The 6,097-nt window shown below is 41.3% G+C and overlaps 1 long non-coding RNA gene across 1 annotated transcript; it reads right to left on the minus strand.

Moving 5' to 3' along the window:
• Positions 1-591: 591 nt before the first annotated feature.
• LOC115576929 (uncharacterized) lies at positions 592-3,508 on the minus strand. Its single transcript, XR_003982970.1, has 3 exons — positions 3,449-3,508; positions 2,571-2,694; positions 592-618 (listed from the first exon to the last, which is right to left on the minus strand). It is a non-coding gene; the product is annotated as an uncharacterized LOC115576929 (long non-coding RNA).
• Between the last annotated feature and the right edge of the window lie 2,589 nt (positions 3,509-6,097).

Consider the following 6,097-nt stretch of genomic DNA (forward strand, 5'->3'; position numbering starts at 1 on the left):
GAGGTTTTTGTTTTTGTCTGAAAAACTTAATGAGACGACCTATTGACTCGTCACTCTTGGAGGACACACAGCTGGGCTCAGGTCCAGGTCCAGGTCCAGTAGAGGCTGGTCTCCTGTTAGACAGAGAAGAAGACCACCAGAGATGTTAAGTCACTTTCTAGTCTTCAGACACAGAAGCTTCTGTCCATAAAATAGTGGAAAACATCAGGAATAAACTTTCAGAGAATATTGGACCAAACTAATTCAATAAAGTGAAAGAGTTGAAGACTGGTTCTATTGGGCAGCTTTCTAAAGTGAGAATATAAATTTAAGTGAAGAAGAACGAAGCTGAAAATAAACATAGTTTTAAAAAAACAGTTAAAACATGAATCAGTCATATTTTCATGTTATTAACAGCTCACCTCTTTACAGCAGGAGCTGGTTGTCCTTTAAAGTTAATGAGACGACCTTTTGACCGGTCACTCTTGAAGGACACACAGCTGGGCTCAGGTCCAGGTCCAGGTCCAGGTCCAGGTCCAGGTTCAGGTCCAGGTCCAGGTCCAGTGGTTTTAGAGGGAGGGCCTCCCTCCTCTCTGTCCTCACACTGATTCATGCTGCTCATCTCACACACACTTTCATCTGGAGAGGAAACACAAATCATTCATCTGCACATCAACTGAAATCAGCCTTTGGGTCAGAAACACTCTTGTAGGACAAAATGTCTGAAAGTCGACTTCCTCTTCTAACATTTAAACTCAGAGCACATTATTCCACAACTCACTGACTCTATTAATACATATTTCACTAAATGGCTGCTACAGGACAACAACCAAAACTAAATCATGTCATTAAATCTGTTTGTATTCTGTTTTTTTACTGTTCTCTACTAATAAAATCGCTCACAGCAGTGACGTGAAATCTGGAGACAAATGTGAAAATGTCTTCTGACAGAAAAGAGACAGTGGACTGATCCAGGACCTGTCTTCACAGATCTGCAGGAAGGAAAGTGATGTCATCAGTCTGAGTCTTATTTCAAAATAAAAGACTTTTGTCATACAGTAACACCAGTGACTCCAGAGGACGATCTCTCATGACATGTTTTATAATATTTACTTTGAATGTTACTTATGTCATTTCTACATAAACATTATCACATTTTAAAGGGTATAAAAACAGTCACTTTCCTTCTGTACATGACTGTGGAGACTTTCTGTGGAGCTTGGGGTGTTAAATAACTGATTAAAAACAAATACTGACAAGTTGATTTAACAAAGAAGCAGAAATTGTTCTAATAACCTGTTGTGTTATTATAAAATATGAAAGTCTCAGGTGTGTTCAGGTGGGTTTTGTCTGTAGAGGCTATGACGTCTCTCACTGACGTCATGTCTCCTGTCAGAACATCAGCTGCTGGACTTGGATCAGTCCACTAGATGACGTCATGACGCTGTGGTGGAGTCAACACACACGTTTCTCTGATATCTTTTAATCTAAAAGAGTCAATCTGGTCATCTGTTGTTTATTTAAAACATTTATCTGCAAAGTAAAAATTAGAATCTTTTCCTCTGAGAAGTAATCAGGAGCAGAAATGCTCAAGTAACGTAACGGGCACTTTAAGTACTAACACTGAGAGCCGACGTATTCCTGCTGACTGTTGCTCAGTGATGAAGTTATATTTGTATTAATTAAATAAACCTTCAGACTCCTGGATGTCCTCTTACTGCCTCCTCATCAGTCCTGGACTGTAAATACAACCACAGATTATTCACCGACACCAACAGCTGCTCTCCAGCCGCGTTTAGTGCGTCACACAGCGGGAGAGCGACGGCTCGTCTCGGCCTCCTCCACAGGCTGATTCAGGCAGGAGAAGCTGCCTTCAGTCATCAGTAAGTGGAGCTACACAGTGACAACCACTCTGTGTTCACACACTGACCAACTAACTCCACTTCTACTCTCATTTCACCCGCTACACTCCCACAGTGATCCAATAACGACGCTGCATTTTGACTAATCAAGTTGCAGAAGCACCATGACAGTGAGCAGTAAACATTAGTTCATGTTCCAGCCTGCAGCTTCTCTCTCGTCAGTCTATCCTGCTAAGCCGAACACTGCAGCTCCTGATCCGTCTGTTCTGCACTGCAACTTTATTCTTCCACATTTTGGAGGCAAATATTTTACTTTTTACTCAACTACATCTGTCTGATAACTTTAGTTACATTACAGATTACATGCTGCATCAGAGCAGAGATTGAAAACTGGTTTTCCTGCGTTTCACAACTGATGACAAGTTAACAAACCTTCATGTGAACAAACAGGTCGACTTGGTTTGTTGGCAGGAGTTCAGTTTTAACTTTGGTTGTTTTCACAGTGACGGTCGACTCAAAGCACACAAGGAAAAACTGATTCAATCACAGTAAACATGAAGAGACTCAGTCTGACAAAAAGTCACAGATCATAGAAGAGTTAATTAATTAATCAAATACAGATGTACAAACAGGAAGTAACAGTGTGGAAAGATTGAATCACTGCTGTCATCAAGTAGGAAATGTAGCTCATGACAGCAGAGTTTCTTCATCAAAGGTGTGTCCTGTTACCTGTCAGGGTTCTGACCCGTTACAAGTCCAGATGAGCTCAAACAGGATGTGTCACTTCTTCTGCAGACACGACAGACGCTGCTGGTTTCTGTTGATCCGACTGACAGCCGTCACATCCTTAGATCTTTAGGTCCAAATGGAGATGCATCAGAATCACATGACAGCAGACAGGCAGAGTGAGCTGGAGTCAAACTGGACAAACAGATGTGCACCAATCCTGCTCTGGTTCAATGATTGTGTCAGTGCAGTGATCATCTCTGATCTTTTCACTGCACTTACTGCGTTTTGCACTCTGGTTAGACAGAATTTCATTGCAATGACTATAAAGTTGAATGAATCTCATCATATTTTCATTATTAGTCTATATTAGTCTCATGTATAGCACACATCAAGCATCTGTTTCTTTATTAAAATGTAACATGCAGTGGTCACATATACTTCTCTTCTCTCTTCAGATGCACTTTTAAAATACTTCACCACCAGCCCAGCGACACAGCATCAGGAGCTCCCTCAACACAGCATGTTTTTATTTTGGTATGTTAATAGAATATTCTTTAGCATGTTTGTGCAATACCTCATTTATATTGTATTTTTAATTCATCACCTGTTTCTTTCTTCAGTTTTTATTTGGTGTGATATTTTTGACTTATAAGAAATAAAATCTTGATCACAAGCGTGCAGTTTCTGTGTGAGTGCGTGAAAATTGATTGTGAAATTGACTGCGATGCAAGAGGGTGCAGCTAAAATCTTTCCCAGGGCACCGAACTGGTCAGGGACAGCACTCCAACGACTTGTTTTACATTTAAAGAGCACCTGAATGAGTCAACAGTCAGCAGAATGAATCAAATCAAGAGACAATACAAGACTAAACTTGTTACCTTGGTTTGTTGGCACGACTTCACTTCTGACTTCAGTTGTTTTCACAGTGACGGTCGAGGGGACAGACATTCAAAATGGTGTCAGTGCTGCTCAGCGCCTCTGAAGAGAAAATGAAACAGGTCGGACAGTTAATGTTTGATTTGTAGAAAACATGTAAAAAGGTTCATAAATCCTGTTGAATTTCACAATTTGACTGGCTGCTGTCTGTAAAATTAAACTTTAATTAATTAGTCCAACATCTGTGTGTCACAGTGCAGATTTACCTTCACTTGACCCTTTAAACCACATTAACAACATGTCCAAACAGCTCATCTGTCATTTTGCATCCAGTCTTATAAAGCCTCAGTGTTTTATATGTAAACAGTGTTCATCAGCTAACAACACATGGAGCTGTGCTGCTGATCCACACAAGCTCCTCGTCAAACACACAGTAAAGTTACATGTTAGTGTTTGTGACTGTGATTCAGTTCAGGTCCAGTTTGAATGAAGTGAGTTTGACGACGAGTTAACGAGCAGATTAAACTGATCTCAGTTCAGTCAGACAGAGAAACTTGAGTTCAGACAGTTGGATTTTTCTGTTTAAGAAAATAGGAGCCAAATATTTCCTTTCTTGACATTTAGTGAGTTTATGTTGTTGGCTTATTAGACTCAGTAGTGAACTGGCTGCTTTTACATCTCCAGCTGAAGCTACAGGCTGTCAGACTGTCACCTCTGAGCTACAGAGTGCTGTTAGGAGACAGGACAGACACACAGAGACGTCTTTGACAGGACGTCAACACTGTTGTTCTTCACTCTGCTCAGAATGTTAGCTGGTTAGCTGAATGTTAGCTGGTTAGCTGAATGTTAGCTGGTTAGCTGAATGTTACTGTAAACAGTACAATAACAGTCCTGACTGTTGTGAAACACATCAGACCTCAGATCAGACTGAACTCACCTTCTTATCACAGTGTCATCATTCAAAGCACCAGGACAAACCACAGCTTCTCTCTGCCTGCTCACACAGGCAGCCATCTTGGCTCAAAGACCAGGCAGTTTCCCAGCTGATGTTGGTGTGTGAAAGCAGTACAGGCCTTAAAGCAACTTCATGTTGTCATATATATAATATTTTCCATTTATTGATCATTTGTGCTGAAACTGAAGTGAAACAGTGAAGATAAAGCAGCAGTCTGATGAAAAACAGCAGGTGGAGGAAACTGGCCGTCCTTTCCTTTGCAGGGATAGCAGCTCGGTGCTAACTTGTTCTTTGGATTGTGTAGTTAGCTTGTCAGCTCTGCGTCGCAGCTCTGCCGCTGACTGATCTGGAATACTAGCAGGATCTTGCATCGCTGCTGTGAGGAGAAGTTCTCTGAGGTTTGACGACCTGGTCAGTCACATTTTTGAAATCCACAAATCCCCCCTTAGGTCTCAGGATGTTGCTTCACATGTGATGAGAGCACAAATCTACTTGTATAATCCAGAGTTTTAAGGAGTTCATCTGTCAGTTCATTAATATTGGTAACATCTGGGCAGTTCAGTAACCAGCTGGGCATCGGCTTAGTCTCCATCTTGGCTCAGCAAGAATCATGAACAGAACATCAAGATCAGAAGTTACACAAAGAAAAGGAAAACCCAGATAAACACTATAGTTATGACACTGAATTCACTAAATACCTGTTTCTCAGTTAATCTCTGGGTTAGTGAGAACAGGAAAGTTTGTGATATCAGTTTGTTAGGGTGAGATGCAGAGAGTGGCACCTACAATGATAGAGTCATTTCTGGAGTGTCCAACAGTGTTTGTGTTCACTCCTTGGATTACAATGCTCATTAAGTGGTAGTCAGACTTATTTTGGCAGATTTAAAATTTGGTCCTTCAGGCAGGTTTTGCTGCTGAAGGGCGTCACAAATGTGTCAGGGGCAGGACAGCTGTTATCACTGTCATGGAGGTGCAGAGAGGAGGCGGGGCACTCCTGGACTGATCTGGTCTCCCTTTCAGAGGGATGGGCACTGATGAAGGTGTCATGCATCAGAGACTGGCAACAGTGGCTAGAATATCTTCTGGGGAAAAACTACCTGTGACCTCACTGTGTGTTTCAGAAAGATGGAAGTCATGTAACTTATCTCTGTGTCTGGATGGAGGTTGAGGAGCTGACTTCATTCCCAAGGACTAAGGAGGTCAGTCAGGAAGTGTTCACATGGTCTGAGTGGAGAGGGAGTTAACCTTCCATCAAGGGAGGAGTGTGAACCAGAGGAACCAGAATCACATCGGCTCAACGACTGTGGTGGGGAAAGACGTTCTGACCCAAAGCCTTAACAACTCCTTTATGTGTGTATTAGAGTCCATTTAGAAATCCACAATGAACGACTTCATCTGCTGGTCCCAACACTGCTCTGAATCTTTTAATCTGCTCTTCATTTCTGTGATGTGATGTCGTCGTCTTATCGTCCTTTATTGATCTCATTCTTTTATTCATCTCTTTATTTGCATTACCTTTTTCTGTTCAGTGTTTATTCTGTGATGTTCTTGATTCTGCTTGATTGTCAGAGCACTTTGTAAACTCTGTGTTTAAAGCTGCTGTAGAAATAAAGTTTATTGTAGTAAAAATCACATATTTGTGTGAAGCCTCAGCTTTAAGTATTACTTTTAAGTATTCTGGATAACTTTCGGCACT

The sequence above is a fragment of the Sparus aurata genome, chromosome 24 (assembly GCF_900880675.1).
Source record: "Sparus aurata chromosome 24, fSpaAur1.1, whole genome shotgun sequence".
NCBI classification, from domain to species: domain Eukaryota; kingdom Metazoa; phylum Chordata; class Actinopteri; order Spariformes; family Sparidae; genus Sparus; species Sparus aurata.